At 41.6% G+C, this 16,659-nt stretch overlaps 1 protein-coding gene across 4 annotated transcripts in view; it reads left to right on the forward strand.

The window, feature by feature from the left end:
- The first annotated feature begins 5,494 nt into the window (after positions 1-5,494).
- SLC16A12 (solute carrier family 16 member 12) overlaps positions 5,495-16,659 on the forward strand; it is a 33,062-nt gene continuing 21,897 nt past the window's right edge. Inside the window, exon 1 of one of the 4 annotated variants that reach the window (XM_082054765.1) lies at positions 5,495-5,630. The gene's annotated coding sequence lies outside the window, so the exon portion shown is untranslated. Of the gene's footprint in view, positions 5,631-6,503; positions 6,616-7,039; positions 7,700-16,659 lie in introns of those variants that run through there. The other 3 variants (XM_082054762.1, XM_082054764.1, XM_082054763.1) reach the window with 3 other exon arrangements.

Genomic DNA, 16,659 nt, shown 5'->3' on the forward strand with positions numbered 1-16,659 from the left:
GCAGAAGATGTCAGTCCCTTCTGCTGTGCAGGTCAGTGCTGAGTCCCCAGACCTCATACAGCATCTGCGTGGTTTTGCAGCAGGAAAACCTGGTGAGAAATTGGGTGGGCTGGTTTGTGCTGACCTGCTAGCCCTTGAAGGGATTATGCCTCAAACCTCTCCTACTAAATGGTACCAACAGCACAAAGAAGGGTCAGGCACTGATGCTGTTTTTCCCACCAGACAGCATCACCAGCCCAATTTTGTCCCCTGCACCTCCTGCCGCTGGTGTGGTTCCCACATTGTGGAGCACAGCCAGCCCATACCCACATCCCCCTGCCCACCTTGGGCACCCCATGGCTCCCTGGGGAAGCCCATCTCACAAAGCTGCTTCTCATTTGAAAGGGCTCCTCAGTTCCCACACTGACAATGCCTCTCTGAGAGCCCACGGGGCACCTTGCTCAGCAACTGCTCTGTGACCAGAGGGAAACGAACTATCTCTCTGTCAGAACGGCGGCAGCTTGTCCAACTTTCCAGCCACGAGGCTGATACTGAAATGCAAGGCTGGTACTGAAATTCAAGGCTGTGGAGACTTGACATCATAATGTTTATCAAAATATCTTGCTGTGCAGAGCAGATAGTTTCTGATGTACTTTTAGCTGGCTCTGGCTTAGGTCTCTGTCCACACATGTTTAACTCAGGAAAAAAAAAAAAAAAACACAACAAAACAAAACACACACCTCAACACCTTGCACACTCACAGAGTAAAACAAAAACAACAAAAAAAAACCTGCTGCAAGGTTGTGTGTTGCATAAGTGCCCCTGGAACTAATCTGGTACAACTCCAAATAAAACAGAAATCTTTGATTCTTGTAACTTTCTCTCTGGGTGGAATGACAATCGTTTCTGTGTTTAACTCCATAAATGTTTGCTGTAGATATTATCGGTGGGCATATTTTATGTAAAGGAGTATAGTAAAATTTAAAGCAAAGAAACTCTTCCTTCAGCCTGTGAACACAACAAACACAATTAGCTAGTAAAAACTGAATTGGAAGTAGTCCTAGCTGTTAAGCTGTGTATTTTACAGGTTAACTGGAGGTGGGGGAAAAAAACCAAAACCAACCACCCAACCATCTGGAGGCATGGCATACTCTGGGATGGGTGAGGAGGTCTCCCTGAAAGCCCCAGCAGTCAGCAAGTGCCATCTGGAGCTTTGTCTGAGGTACAGCTAATTCTTGCCAAGTGACTGCTTTTCTGCGCTGTGGAGGTCTGGAGAATTGGTGGTGGCTCACTATCTTCTTTTACTCGGTATCATGTGCTGCTGGTTTGAGGAGCAGGATGAAGAAAACCTGTTCTGCCTTCAGGCTTTGAACCCCCACTCAGCAGCCTTCCTTAGTTTGTGCTTTTCCCTAGGAGCTGGTACAGGTGAGGGTGTTGATGAGCAGGGTGAGCTGCTAACACCAGCTCTACAGAAGAGCACAGCAAGCCATGCTCATCATGCAGCAGGGAGAAGAAAAACAATGACATGAAAAGTTGTAGAGCCATGGAAACAGTTAGGTCTCCTCAAACTAGAGCAACATTAAAAGCCATATTAGGTGGCAGATTCCTGTATGGATTGAAATAGCCCAAGCTTCTGGTCCACAGTCAAGTGCATAAAGAAGAGGGACTGGAATGGCTGTGCAAAGGCTTACTTCCAAGTACAACTAATTCAAATTTATTATTCCCATGCTGTGAAAAATTCCAACATGTAATGAAGTTTTTCTTCTGATGCAAGATTAAATTTAGACATCTTGAAATTTCCCTTTTCCCACAAAAATAATAATAATAAAAAAGCCTGCTAGTGGGAAGCCTAGCAGGCTGCCAAGAGAAAGGCGTGTGATGGATGAGATTTTTTTTTTAAAAGCTCCTGCCTTTGTACAGCCAAAAGTTTGTGAGAACCATGTTTCCATAGGACACCTGTTTTGACAAATCTGTGTTTTCAAGTGACATTGTTGCACTGGAAAACGCTGGCTAGCTGGAGTGTTGATCTTTGTGAAATACGTGCATCAAAATGTGTCCAAAAAGCTTACTGCATGTGCTTGGACCAAGGATTTAAATAAAAGACCAGAAGGAATACCTCAGATAAACAGCAGCAAGGAAAGAAGTTTGAAATGTGGAAGCTTGCGATCACTAAAGGGACATGAATCATCCTCTTGTTAACTAAAATTAAGTACTGATCTGCCTGTACTTAGTTTATATCAAGAAATTTCTGCCAAAATTTCCAAATATTCTGGATCCTGATACACTCATTTAAGCAAAGTAAGTTGCAAGATGTAACTTTGTCTATTTCTGGGTGACATTAGAAACAAGGCTGTTAAACGCATCCGGTCTGATGCTGTATGACAGTCTTACGTTCCAGCAATTGTTAATGTGTATGCAAAAAGTGAGGAGGCCATGGAATAATGATTACACGCTCTCTTTTTTTTCCTAACCCAGGTCCCACATATGGCTTATTCAGCCGTGTATTTTAAGGAATTCATCACAGTCTCCTGATGTTCTTCTGAAGCCTCGTGTGTCCTAGTGACACACAAAAAACAAGACAAAGCTTCACTTCAACTTCCAAAAGAAGCCTCCATTCCTAAGCAGTAAGTGAGTACTTTACCTTCTCACCTTGGAGATGGCAAGATTTGGACTGTAGCTGCAGAGGTGGAACTGAGGGAACCATAGAGACTACAGTTTGTCCAGCCTGTGATGTCTTTGGCTTAATTTCCAGAGTTGTCAAGGAAGCTGTGTGCCCTTGACTACAGGATGCCAAAATTTCTATATCCAAATGTTAGTGACCCCATCTGAAATGTTACTCTGAGTATATTTCCAGTACTGTTGGCGGACTCTACCAGGGAGGTGGAAGAAGAGGGCAGAGGAAACGGGGGGTAGTGGAGTTTTCAGTTTCCAATAGATAATTGTAGATAGAGGTTCAATTAAACAACGTATTTTAAGAACATACATGCATAGGAAGGCTGTTCATCAACTGTACTGTGGCATCTAACCATCCTCCAAACTGTAAAAGCATGGATCTTACATGTTAAATTCTATAGTGTTAGAGTTTCTGATTATTTTTTGTGGTTTGAAAACTGTAAAAGAGTGTAAAGGTATTATTCTTGTTTGCACAGGGACCAAACCGAAACAACTCCATTCTGGTTGTGTTGTCTTTGCCTGGTCAGGCACTCCAGGTGAGGGAATGTACTCCTTTGATATCATGATTACAGCAGTTCTAGAGGAGCAACCTGCATGGTCTTGCAACCCTGGAGGGATTAAGGTTGTTGTAGGTGAGTTATATTGTGTTGCTTGCCGAAGTACTAGATGGAGCAGTGCAATGGATCAGTTATCTGGTTGTCAGCAGCTGCAAGTCGCGTGAGAATAATCTGTTCTAGCAGTGACAAGAGAAAGCCTGTCATGAATGTGTAAAACATGAATGTAACCCAAACCCTTGTTTTTCTATTATTGTTAGTATGGCTCCAAAAAGTCAAATGAAGTCATGCATGTTGTGTTGCTGATATCTAGGCTGTGATACTTCAGTGCTGAAAATGAATTTATATAAAATTTGAATAGTGCAAAAGTGTGTTTTAAAGTTGTTACAGTGCCAGTGGCCAGGCCAGAAGAGTACAAGTGGTGTTACTGCCTCTCTGTGTATCCCTGGTACATACTATACGTGAGGTGGTAGTGGTGCTCTGACTACATCCATTCCACACCACAGAGAGGAAAGCACTACCTCCTGTTGACCTAGATATCAAAATGTCAGCAACCAACATAGATAACCATTGTCGTTCCCATCGCTGATGAGGAGTTGTCATAGAGATGCTGCCAGCCAGACTTGCAGAGGAAGTTGGCTGCAATGCTGAGATCTCCAGTCTCTTGGGTGGTAGCTTAATGCACATGTCATCTTGTGAGAGCTGACCATTATCTTGCAGTGTCATGCAGTACAAAGGAAGCCTCTTGCAATTATGTTAGCAGTGTATTTTGGCAAGGACAGTCTTTGAATATGAAGCACAATTTATTCCAGGTAAAGTTAAAGATACTTCCAAAATATTACAGAACTGTAAAAAGATTAAAAAAAAAAAAAAAGAAAAGTTAAAATCTCATCAAGAAAGCAAGAGCTGCACTTTTTTCTTGTTCGAGAACAAGTTTTTGTTAATCATACAGTTGATGGGGTAACACCTAGCCTCTTTTCACTACAGCTGCTGTGAGCTACCCTGCCATAGGAAAGGGAGTACTTGTGCTATGCAAGATGTGCATAGGTGGCGAGGGTTGCCCAGGACGCAGCTTCAACCCACAGTGTGCAGGAAGGGGAAGCACTTGCAGACCAGCATCTCCAAGACACCTCATGTCACTGTCCTGTACAGACGTGCTCTGTCACTTGGAAAGGGGAGCCTTTCCCAATTAATAATCCACCTTGAAGCTGTTGTGCTTACCCAAATTGTGTGTACTTCCTTACATTAAAGGATTTTAAACTTACCCTGGAAGAACAGTGTGGCATGTGCACCCCAGCTGCTCTCTGCTCTGGCTCTGCTTGTGGTCTCCTGGGAACTCTGCACTTGTTCTTTATAGCAGCGCTGAAAGGCAGCAAGGTCCTGGGTGAAAGACAGGAACCAGGCAGCCGTTGTCTGGCAAGTGTTTGGGAAGGGTAAGAAAAGGTCCCGTTTCATCTTTGTTCTCATGGAAAGTGTCACAGGATGTTTAATGTCCCTCTGAGCAAAGACCTGCTGTTTTCCAGATCTTGTCTGAAAACCCATGGAGTATTCAGCAGGCCACTTAGTTTATCTTCCTTGGATAAACAAAAGACTGCTGGAATTTGAAACTTGTTCCAAGAGTCTAGGGTCCAAAGCCTGCTGAAATCTGTGCAAGTCCTTCCTGTGCTCTGGGATTTTGAATTGAGTTTGGAAATTTAAAAATTAGCAAGCAGCAGCAGCATGACTCCTAATGTTGTAAAGGGCATGCAGAGCCAGTGTGTGTGACAGAAGGCCGTCCATATGCACAAGTTTTGGTGTTATTTCCACTCTTGAGCATTGCCTGACTTTGGAACATTTTAAGAATACCTTCTGTAAATGCTTGAGAGCACTGATCCAGAAATCCCAGTATAGGCTTTGCCTTGATGTGGAAAACAAAACAAAACACCTCTTAATGCGATGAAAACACTCGTGGTACTGTTGAGGCTCCCTTTTCATCTTGGTGAAGGTACCACGCAAGGAGGGATGGTCCCTTTGATGACAACTGACCGAGCCGGAGCCACGGTAAGGGGAAGCGCCCCGAGGAGCGCAGCGGGTCCTGCAGCTGGCAGCGCCAGGGGCAGCGAGAGAAGGGAACCGGCTGCCGCCCTCGCAGCCAGCGGCTTTTCCCTTGGCAGCCGACACGGTGGGCGACCAAGGCGACCGGGGAAGCTCCCGTGGGCTCAGAGCTCCTTGCGAAGCGGAGGTGAAATCGCGGTGCCTCCTTGCCCCGTACGTCGCGGGACCAGCGGAGCAAAGCCCTGCTCGCCGTGGAAAGCTCAGCCCGGCCCCCGCCCCGGGGCCGCGGGAGTCACCACCCCCTCGGGGGCAGCGCACACCGACCGGGGGCGGCCCCCCTCCTCCGGCCGCCGCGGGGGCTCCGGGCCGGGCGGGGGCTGCAGTCTGCAGGTAAGGGCTGCGCGGGGGCCGCGGGGCTCGAAGCCAGGATTGCAAGGAGAGAAGGGGCAAGGCCGCGGGGGCTGTGCTGGGTTTGGGGGGAGAGGGGGTGGTCCGTGCCGCGTTGGCGGCGGGGACATCGCCGGGGGTGCGGAACGGGGCGGGCAGCGCGGTGCACTTCGGAGGCGGTTTGCAGCGCTCCGGAGAGGGTTCAGCTGGGTCGCTTTCGTGCCCTGCCTGCACCATGGAACCTAGACCTGCAGAAACGTTAAAAAAATTAACCTCACTATTAAATTAAGAAACTGTATAGTTGCATACATACATATAAACTGTTGGTTACATAAAATGTCAGACAGTTAAAGAATAAACAGCGTTTCGAGGTCCTAGATGGTATGAGGAAAACTTAATTCTCATTTTTTCGTGTTGCATAAGCAGAAAAAAATGTACCTGTTCAGAAAGGGCAGTAAGAGGTGGCAGAGCGAGACTTTGCTGCCTGCATGTGTCTATGAGTGTACAGACCCTTCTGCCTGTTACCTGCAGTCGCTTGCACAGGCTGCGGCCGTGTGTGTGTAGGTGGCTCCCAAAAGAGCTCTGAAAACTGAGGTGCACATTGCTCAGTGATAGACTGCAAGACCTGGTATGTGATCTTCCACGGCAACAGTTAGCTGTGAAAGTGGCTCATCTCAGTGATTCCTATCCTGAACAGCCTTGATACTTCTGGAACATTAACATAATTTGTTTCTAGAAGAATAATTAGCCCCTTTGCGAGACTTAACCGGGTGTGCAATAATATACTTAGGCTAGGTGGTACTGTAGGCATGTGTCTTACAAGAGATTTTGTGTTCACAGGAAGGCTTATTAAGTCCAGGAAACTGTTCAATGAAGAAACAAAACAAAAAAAAAAAGCCAAAAGATACAATGCCTATTATCCTTATTTTGAACTTTCTGATAATTTGCCACTCATTTATTGAAATGTTCTTTTTAAATATCTCTAGAGGTAAGTTGTTAAATAAGTATTTGGGATGAATTTGGGGTTGCATGATGGCCTTTTGACTGAATTTATTTCATTAATTTAACAAGCTGGTTGGGGTAGCTGAGTCTGTTTGTTGTTGTAAGTCCGCTTCTGCAGAGGCAATGAGGAAACATTTCCGTTAGCCCTGGGAAATTCAACGATAATGTGAAACTTAATGAAGTGAAACGGGATTGCATTTTGCCCAGAATTATCCTATTATGCCTCAGTTAAGGCCGTATTATTAATCAGCTAAAACCATTAGCTGTTATTGTCTTTTCACATTATTTTTTTAGCTATATATTTAATGTGCTTTTGTTTTATATTTATTAACTTGCATTATATTTAATTTTTACTTTTCCAGCTTTTGCAACAGTGCAACAGCTGTATTTTAATGTAGGGTTTCTCAAGGTTTCCCTTAGGGATTTCCGGGTCAATGCCTTTAAAACTTAATAATTAACTTTTGCTTAAAACTCAAGTTGGAAAGTGACAATGAAAGACAATATAGACAGTGTGTAGCTTTATTTTACAGAGCTTTATCAGAATTGATTTTCCTGATAAAGGGGGGGAAACCTCAGAAATCTTCTTTCCCCCGAGCTTTCATGTTCACTTCACCCACAAGCTGTATTACCTATCAAGTGGCTCGCTACAGTAGATCCCCCAACTGACTGGATTTGCTGGGTTGGTTGTTGCCCACAACTCTAAGGAAGGAGACTAGGAGACCCCAGGGATCCGTATTCCCAGGCCAAGATCCTGCAGACTGGGCACAGGGGGGGAAGATTTTTCAGATGTTTTGATGCAAGCACAATTGCTTCCTCAGGGAGAAATTTGGCATGTTTCCTTAGAGAGCTGTGCTTGCGTAAGCAGCCCCCTGCCACCCTCTGAGCTGTACTAGTACAACCGCTTGTGGGGCTGGTGGTGAACGACATCGGGGAACTGCCGGGGGTTCAGAAGCGTCTTTTCTTCTTTAGTTATCAGTTACTTTTAACTCTGACTTGTCCGACTGTGTGGTGGCTGTGTCAGGGCTGAGAAGGTGGGCTGAGAGGAGGTAACGTGTAGCAGGGAGCAGGAGGTAAGGGCTGTTTCTGTCAGCATTGCTGCTGCAGAAAGAAGTAATGGCTTATCAAACTGTGGTCAGTAGCAGATGATGTGGTCATGGCAGTTGCTTGGAAAATGTTGGTGAATGCTCAGATATCTTAATGCAGTTGTGTGCATATGCCGTTGGCTGTATACACAAAGAAATGATTCTGTATTTCTGTTAGAATTCTGAGTTTTCACCTAATGATTTTACTTTTGTATTATACAGCTATATGTTTGTGCAACTTCAGGATGCATTTCTTGTACTATTCTGTCTTGCAGTATGAGTGTTTCAAAAGCCCATTTTTTTCTGGAAAATAGACCTAGACATCTTAAGTATATGAGTTTTATTAATCAGATTATAATCAGCTGGATATGTGGATAACTAAAATTCTAAAAGGGAAGATTATACCACCCCTTAGAGGGCACCTCTAATCCATGAGAGCATAATTGTCACCTGCATGCAATTTACTCTTTTATGTGTACATATATATGTTAAATATGCTCTTGAATGTAGTGTAGACCTGCTGTTTAATTCTGAATGGTAGAAGTGATCAGGCAAATAGCAGTTTTAATTGGTATGGTGAGACTGAAAAGTCAGTGGACCATAAGCTTTCTATAATCTGCTGTAACTTATTTCAGTCTGGAGAGCATTGATGCTTTTGTGCATTGTTTCAGGAGTTGTTCTTACTTCAGACACATGATCCTATTGCAGCCACTTTCAGTACATCAACTTCTGTGTAGTAAGTGTGCATATTTAAAGAATGATGGTTCACAGAACTTAAAGAAGTAATTACTTGCCATTACAGTCTTTACTCAACAGAAAAAAAATAAGTTTTTTTTTCTTCTAACGTAAAAGAAGAAACTGTCTTACAGTTAAGAAAAATATGTTTGCCTTACTGTTTGTCTTACGGTGGGTAACAACAACTGCAGTCTAGTTTAGAGTCACGTGTAGATGTGAAAAAGCAGATTTTAAAAAAAGGAAATCTTCATTGTATCCATTCTTTTGAAGAGGAAAGTGGTTTCTTGCCAGCAGCTTTATGAGAGCCAGATACATATTTCATATACTATATTGTTGCCTGTATTAATTGACATATATTGATGTCTCTGTGAGCAGTAAAACTGCAAGCTCCAGCTTGCCTGCAGGCAGTAGGCTTGTGATATGGAGAAATTTGGAAAGGTAGAATCCTTTAAAACCAAAACTGAAGACATCCAGGCTAATCACTCCATTTTTCTTCCCTGAAAAGGAAGATGTTTTCTATTTGTCTTATTGAACTGAAAAGAGAGTTTTGTTTTCTTCTCTGGAAGCTGTCTGCACCTGCCATGATGTGATAAGTGGAACTTATCTCCAATATATCCTATTGGCTTCTGCCAATAGGACTATATACCAATTCACTGCTCTGGATGGAGACTGTTTTTCTGGATTGTCTCCTTGTCTCTCTTATGCTTTGTGGGATGCTGGATATAACTACATGCAGGGCAAGCTGTGATCTTCTGAGTGCAAAATCTCTGGAGTTAAGGTCCCTCATCCTTCTGCTTTCAGAAGCATTCTCTCTTTTCAGTACTGGAGGGCAGGGTGGTGCTGATGCTCAGCTGCTCACATGACACCTGCCTGGCACCGTCCTAGACCCCGTGGCAGTACAGATCAGGATCCTGCAGAATGCAAGAATAGCCAGGAGGCACAAACAGTATCTTTCCTTTCACTGCAAAGGCAAAAATCTATCACTTCTGTCTCTGTAGCATTCTAAGCTGTGCGGGCCCCTGAGGCAACAGATCATTTCTTCAGAAGCAAGATAACTTATTCAGTGGTAAGATTAGCCAGCAATTTGTGGCAGACTTCTTCCCCAGAGCCTGTGGCAGCTGGGAATTGTGGAACTGGCTTGAGGGAATGAGAAAATATATTTTATTAGTGAGTTGGTATGAACTTAGTCTTCATTAGCGAAACTCTATCAGTTACTTTGCATACAATACAAATGCCACCGAATAGTTGTTTCTCAGATGCAGTTCAGTGTTAGATAATTGCAGGTCATCCACAAAGCAGGATATTCTTGCTGCTTTTCCTTGGGACTTAAATGATAACTTCTTGTTATTTGTGTTACATGTCATATTTATTAGTTTCTGCTTGCTTCCTTTGATGGGATAATGAAACGAGAAGGCAGTAAATGAAGTGGTCTTTAGTGTTTGCTTTTAGACAATGTTACCTGTTTTCACTGAAGGATTGTTGTCTCTTTTTTTCCTTTTCTGGTGTTTTACTGTAAGATGGTTTCCTGGGCTTTGATGTGAATACTGTCTCAGAGTGTTATGTAAATAACAGAGAAGAATGAAGTAACTGTCTTTTTTTTTTTTTTTTATATATGCGTTGTATATCTCATCCATATTGTGGATATACCTCCACACTTGTATGCACCAGGAAACAGGTTTGCAAGTTGATGCAAAGCAAAAGTTGGGTAATGCTATTTAAGTGAACAGAGTTAAAACAATGTAAAAGCAAAACACCTGAGATAAACTGGGCTGTTTTTCACTATTAAACATTGTTTTCATTAACTATTCTGGTTGTCACAAGAACCTATTCAGTTTCTGGGGAATATTGTCCTTGAATGCTTTTTCAATGGTAAGTACACTATTTGCTGCCAGAGGATCGTCATAACAATGAGAGAAATAATGGTAATGTGTGGCCCTAGGCTATATGTGCATATTTAGTTATAATGTACATTATTGTTCTTTTAACTCACTGGTAGGTTATTTATGGAGAACTAATTTGTCACCCTTTCCAACTCTTCAAGTTTTTCATTTGATCTGGGAGGGACTGGGAATTATAAATTTTCCTTTTGCTAGATGACAGTTGGCCTGTGCTTGTCAAGAGAAACATCTCTTCTGATCTTGACACTTGGTGATATCATCGAAATGATATATATAGCTTGCCAAGAGATGTGACCAAACTTCTGGGATTCCTCAGCTGTCTCAGGATTTTCTTGAATTCATTTTAAGCATTAGTTAATATGGCAGATGAAAACATGGTAAAAGAAATATCAGTTCTTGATTGCAAAGTTGGAAGCAAAGTTCCAGATATGAGACAAATAGAAGAAGAAAACATTGTCTTTGGCTATTTAAAAAATGAAAGTGTTTTCCAGCCACTGCAGAAGATCATAGAGGCAAGTTTTGAGTACAAAAACTGAAAAGAATTGACAAACTCTTGCATCCCCTTTTCTGAATAGGACCCAAAACTAGTTTTGAAGTTGGGAATTCAGTTTTCATCCTTAATCTTCAGCAGAATGGTGCTGACATCTTTCTCTCCCTTTGTTCAAACTGAAACAGACTCCTGTCTTTCACTTTTTTTTTTTTCTTTTCCCTCCTAAATTTAAAGCTACCTTCCTTCCTTCCTGCAGTTTCTGGATTTCTCACAATGTGGATGTGATGACTCACATTTCCCAGATGTGAAATGCAAATATGGGATGTGGGATCTTTCCCTTGCCTCTCTAGGGATTTCTCAGAGTCTATGGTGCCATTGAGTTCCTTATTTAATGTGTCCCTCCTGATTCAAATGGTTTTCCTGCTGGCCACGGTGCTTTTTGGGCTGTTACAGTACTTAATAAGTCATGTCTTAGACTGTTCATTGTACACACATCTTAAACTTGTTTGGCTTTGAGAGCTTCTTGGAGACCACACAAAACTTCTTAGTTTAGTCCATTGAGACAGGCAAGTATCTCCTCCTTCAGTCCATTTTAGGGCTTATCTCATCAAGTCGTTGCGTTTAACAATATCAAGCTCCTTTGACAGAGGAATGTTTGAAGCTTGTTCAGGCAATCTGCTGGTTGCTGCACAGCTGAGAAGCTGTTAGTGTGCTGCTTGTCTGTGGTCACTGCCCCAGCTCCTCTCTGCTCCATCTTCACTTACTGATACTGCAAGGGACTATGTGATCCCACGTGAAATCAGATGCATTACTCATATGCTTTCCCCAATGTACCAGTGTATTTGGATTCATAATTTCTTGGCTTGGTGTTTGTTCCACTCCTTTGGAGGCCCCTGTAATCAATCCTTCAAGCTCATCACCTTTATTTCCCTGTAAAAGTTACTAAAAGAACAGGGAAAGGAAGAGCCAAAATGAGAAGAGTCAAAACCCAAATGGTTCTGCTTGCAAGACGTGTGCTGTCTTCACCTTTCTGTTACTGAAAAGCTGCATCCAGTCTCTCAGCTATTAAGGTTGACATTTCCTGGGCCAGGGATGTCACATTCAGCCTTGCCCATACAAGCACGGCTCAGCATCAATGTTCAATAAATGTTCAAAAACAGCTGGTTTTCAGTCATTTTGCAGCACTGACCTTGGTGGCAGCGTAGGGGCTGCCTTTTTCATAATGTGGGTTAATTTTTGAGTTTGTAACCTGATGTTTTGAGTTGACACTTAAGGAACTGGTTTGATGTTGTATTCCCATTTGAATGTGGAGATGTTGTTACACGTCTCATTAGAAGCAGCTTTTCAAACCAACACTACCCATTTTGGATAAAGGCAATGGGCATTTGGGAAACTTCTTCATAAAGTGCCCTCTGCTTCTTGATTCCCTTTTTCTGTTTGCTAAACTTCTGTAATAGCATTTCTTTATTTAATTAGTCTGAATGGTCCTTGGGGCATGATACCAGCAATAGCAAGCGGAAGTGCCTTTTCCATTGAAATGGAAATCAGCTGAACAAGAAAAGTTAGCTGAGAGGAGCAGCACTTCCCCTCTTGAAGGGACTGAATTAATACAAGGACCAGGTGATTTCTCCACTTGAGCAATATTAGTACTGTGCTTCAGTAACATCTGGGCCTTTTTGTATAAAAGCTGTTTTCATTATTAAGTATGGAATTAATGCTGTTTCCTCATCTAAAACAGTTTAGACTATTTCTCTGTGTATCTGATATTTTGTATTAAAAGTGACCCAAATATTTAATTTCGGAAATGCAGCTGCCATAATATACAACTTGATGACAGCAGAGAAATTGGATGAAGAATGTATTGAATGCTGCATCACAGTTGTATAAGGAGCCCTCAAACTCTCAGCCAAAAGACACAATTTTTGCCATTATGTATTGAAGGACCTGGCTTCCACCCTAAATATGTGAAAATCTCAGCAGTTGAAACAGGATGTAATTGCAGAACGATAAAATTGGTCAAATTTCATTTTCATTTTTGCAAATTGACATGTGGCTAAGATGCAAATTGGCAGGGAAAAAACAAAACCTTTGTAGCAGAGACATCCCTGTGCATCCCAAACAGAGCTGGCCTCCTGTAAAGCAAGCACTGTTATTTCTGTACCCAGTTCTTTAGCACAGTGGTGCACAGCACAGATCCCAGGCTTTGAACAGTTATCATATTGATTTGCCTAGGGATCCAGATGCAGAGTATGTAGGGCAGTAGAACAAGGCAGTGCAAGAGAGAACAAGATATTTAGGATGAACTGTGATTCATCCCCTGCACGATACAGCATTCTCTACTCTGCATGAAGCCAGTGTTTCATCTCTTTCTCATTTGTGGTCAGAGCTCATTCTATCAGTGTCCATTTAATTTAGCCTGATGGAGTAGCAAGTTGGAAAAAATAAATAAAATTATCCCACACAGTTAGTTTATTCTTAATGAAGTTAATGGAGTATAATCTCCGGGGAGTTGCAACCCACGTGATGTAATTCTGCCTTTTGCTTATGATGCACGCTATGTAGAAACAGCCTACATGTGACTGATGGTAAAATGACACTTGTCAGAATTTCCAAGTTCAGCTTGTTTGCCAGAAAGGGTGGGACAAAAAATACTTCAAATGAGAGCTTCTGAATGGGCAACTTGGGCTTGTTGGCAGAGATATTTTGCAGTGGACTCCTTTAGTAGGCAACTTGACTCTTTTACTTTTATCCAAATGAGAAAGTAAGATTTGGGAGATAGTTGTGAAAACCTGGTACATGAAGCTAGTCCTTGGACTAACTCCTTGAAAATTAGAAAAGTTAGTTTTATCACTCCTAGAGAATATAACAAGCATGTAAATGATATCAATATATCAATGCCTCCTGACAGGAAAGGACTATGCATTTGGCTCTGAAGGACTACATAAAAACTGGGTGGTGAAAAAGTGGAAAGAAAAAAACCCACAAACACAACAGAGGATGTGAAGGTGGTGACAGGCTGGATAATGCATGAAACAAGTGAGTGTGTTCTAGGGTGGCTGTGAAGGAGGAAAAGGAAATCAGCTGGCACTTGAGGACTGATTAAAAGTTGGATAGGATTTGTTTGTAGTAATTTAAAATTTATCAAATGCAGTCTGCCCTAATGTAAAATGCCTGCTGAAAAATAAAAAAAATCTAACAATGCAGGATTTGGAGCATGCAACAAAGCTTTCTTCAGGAATGCTGACAGGAGGACATTGCTAGCAACATCTTGCAGGTGTTTTTCAGGCTACCAACATACACAGGTGTTACTTAACTGGAAAAAGAGACTTAGCTTAGTGAGAGATGTCTTAGCTGAGAAACCTGTGGATGAACCAACAGCTCTTTGTAACAACTCTTCTTCGGGATACTCCATGTTACTCTTTCAAATACTTCAGAAGATGCAATTTAAATAATGCTGTCATAATAGTTATAGTTTATTCCTTATGTGGGTTGAATTTCCATTGTAAATAGAAGAAGTTCTTCAAAAAGTTCACTAGAACCTGTTCTCTTTCATGGAAAAGACTTAATATCACCTAGAGAAGATTTTAAAGAATATAATCCCCTGTGTATCAAGATACAAACATTGGTTTTGGATGTAATTTTTTGTGGTCTGATGATTCTTGAGTTATTTTTGCTGCTTTTGTCATCCACGTAATAAACTGTTTAAAGTGAAAGTGATCCCCCTAAAAGGATTATTGATAATGGGATCTAGGTAAGGGACAATTACAGGGCTGGCTGGAGTAACAGGATAAGAGGATAACTGTTGAGCCCTCCTTTTAAGTCTCTTGTTTTTTGTTTCCCAGGTTGACAAGTGGTGAGACTTTGGCAAAATGATACTCACATGACTGCCCAATCTGAACAGCTAGCAAATGCATTTATTCACAATGGCTCCTTGACCAGTGACATCAATAAGGAAGCTGAGATAGAGTAGCTAGGATTACTTTTTTTTTTTTTTTTTTTTGTATCTTTCTCCTAAATCCTATTGGAGAATGGTACCAGGTTGAAAGTCTATACTTATTTCTACAATATTTTCCTGCATTTCTTAGCCAGGTGTTTGGTGTTATAAACTTGCTAATACAGTGGTACAAGATGATGCGACGAATGGGCTGTAGTTGGTCTGTGGTATGAAGCAACAGAGCCTGCGTAGTTTGCTTTTGAAGTGTTTCCATTTGAGATCTTGCTGATAGGAGTGTTTGGGTGTTTTACAGGAGATTTGGCAGGCTGGGCTGGTTCTGGGGGCTGGGGTTATAAATTGCTGTAATTAGGACTGTGTTTAATAGGAAGAAGAGAGAGAGCGTTTTTATCAGTTCTTTTATGACCAGTTTTTAGATAAATTTCTAGGGTCTTTTTTGTCTTAGATAGGATCAGTCTCTTTCTCTCTTTTCCCCCTTCTGAAATCCTTTGAAATGTCACTCTTTATGGGCTCTCTTATAACTGCTGTCTAACATTTAACAGGATGACTACCTAATGTCTTGCTGCTCCATATGGGCTCTCTTTCTTTTACAGCTGTCTGTCTGCCTTTTCAGCGTAGCTGTTGAAAAGGCAAACATGATACAATCTAGGGAAAGTGGTTTCCTGTTTTTCTATGTACTGTCTCATTACTTAACATAACTCAAACTTCTCTTCTGTAAAACTTCCGTCCTCCCTACTTACAGGTTAGTTTTTCTGACAGAGACACCCTTGAGTGCTTTGCTGCAGAGTCCTTGGTCTCATGCTTTTTGTGAGTTAAGCTAATCCCACACTTCTTGTGGTCAGCTATTTTTTTTTAAGCATTTTCTCCAGTTATGTCTCCATTTCTTAAATGTGAACATAGGCATGTTTGAACACTTGTTTTAATATTCTGCTTACTGAAAGTTCTGTGTCTATGGAGCCAAGAGGATACAAGGTGAGGAGCTGTATAGGAACACCAGAGAAAATGAAAATTAACTTCTAAAGAATTAAAATAGCCAGAAATCTGGAGAGGTAAAACATATTTAATGGGACAGGCAGATTTTTTTCATGTCTCACTTAAAAAAACAAAAACATTCTCTATGGAGAGAAATATTCTTTAGCATAAATTGAGAAACTGTATTTCTGGGCTGCAATACTAATTAGAACATGTGCACGCTTAAGTAGCACGGAAGTTCTGTGGATCATTGCTGAAAATGATGTAACCAAGCAGCTGCACCAGTATTCACTCAGCAGAGGGAACTTGAGACACTTTTCTCAAAGCTGTGAAGATTCCCTAAAAGCTAAAATAAGCTATTAAGTATCTAGTTGAAATATGGATGGCTTGGCGAGACTGAATGGAATACAACATGAAGAATGTGCTCATCTGCCCAAGACATATCGGTTGTTTGTTAACTTTCCGTGTGTGATTTCACTAAGACAAAGTGTTACTTGTGAATAGATGCATGTTTTCACAATGTGAATGCTGTCAAATACCTTCTTCCTGGTCAGAGACTTTTTTTTTTCTTTTATGGCATGCTAAGGATTTTTCCTCTTGACCTCCATCTGTTTCCTTGTCTTTCATTTTAGTATCTGAAGTTTCCTTCCCAGCTTAGTAGCTTCCCTTTGTTATTTTCTGAAGTTTGTGCACAGTGACACACCTGTAAGCTTTCTTGTGCAGAGATGTGTTCACTGGTATATACCTATGGCTATATTATTTTCTATAATACATAGAATATACTATATTATGCTTTTTTAAATAGGGTAAATGTGACCTGTGCAATGATTTCTCAGAAATACCTAACCCTGTGAAGCAGGGGTGTCAAATTCATTTTCATTGTGGAGCAGTTACTAGTAAC

The sequence above is a fragment of the Streptopelia decaocto genome, assembly GCF_964273445.1.
Source record: "Streptopelia decaocto genome assembly, chromosome: 5".
Lineage (NCBI taxonomy): Eukaryota > Metazoa > Chordata > Aves > Columbiformes > Columbidae > Streptopelia > Streptopelia decaocto.